Source organism: Triticum dicoccoides, chromosome 2B (genome assembly GCF_002162155.2).
Source record: "Triticum dicoccoides isolate Atlit2015 ecotype Zavitan chromosome 2B, WEW_v2.0, whole genome shotgun sequence".
Lineage (NCBI taxonomy): Eukaryota > Viridiplantae > Streptophyta > Magnoliopsida > Poales > Poaceae > Triticum > Triticum dicoccoides.
The window spans coordinates 63,678,446-63,679,541 of record NC_041383.1 but is presented as its reverse complement, the minus strand read 5'-3'; positions in this window follow the sequence as shown (position 1 = coordinate 63,679,541).

The window sequence follows — 1,096 nt, the reverse complement described above, 5'->3', positions numbered from 1 at the left end:
AGTTATTATTTATTTCCTTATATCATGATAAATGTTTATTATTCATGCTAGAATTGTATTAACCGGAAACATAATACATGTGTGAATACATAGACAAACATAGTGTCACTAGTATGCCTCTACTTGACTAGCTCGTTGAATCAAAGATGGTTAAGTTTCCTAGCCATAGACATGAGTTGTCATTTGATTAACGGGATCACATCATTAGGAGAATGATGTGATTGACATGACCCATTCCGTTAGCCTAGCACATGATCGTTTAGTATGTTGCTATTGCTTTCTTCATGACTTATACATGTTCCTATGACTATGAGATTATGCAACTCCCGTTTACCGGAGGAACACTTTGGGTGCTACCAAACGTCACAACGTAACTGGGTGATTATAAAGGCATACTACAGGTGTCTCCGAAGGTACATGTTGGGTTGGCGTATTTCGAGATTAGGTTTTGTCACTCCGATTGTCGGAGAGGTATCTCTGGGCCCTCTCGGTAATGCACATCACTATAAGCCTTGCAAGCAATGTAGCTAATGAGTTAGTTACGGAATGATGCATTACGTAACGAGTAAAGAGACTTGCCGGTAACGAGATTGAACTAGGTATTGGATACCGACGAACGAATCTCGGGCAAGTAACATACCGATGACAAAGGGAACAACGTATGTTGTTATGCGGTTTGACTGATAAAGATCTTCGTAGAATATGTAGGATCCAATATGAGCATCCAGGTTCCACTATTGGTTATTGACCGGAAACGGTTCTCGGTCATGTCTACATAGTTCTCGAACCCGTAGGGTCCGCACGCTTACGGTTTCGATGACAGGTTTATTATGAGTTTATAAGTTTTGATGTACCGAAGGAGTTCGGAGTCCCGGATGAGATCGGGGACATTACGAGGAGTCTCGAAATGGTCGAGACATAAAGATTGATATATTGGAAGCCTATGTTTGGACATCGGAAGTTTTCCGGGTGAAATCGGCATTTTACCGGAGTACCGGGAGGTTACCGGAACCCCCCGGTGACCTAATGGGCCTTAGTGGGCCTAGTGGAGGAAGAGGAGAAGGGGCCAAGGGGAAGCTGCGCACCCCTCCCCCCC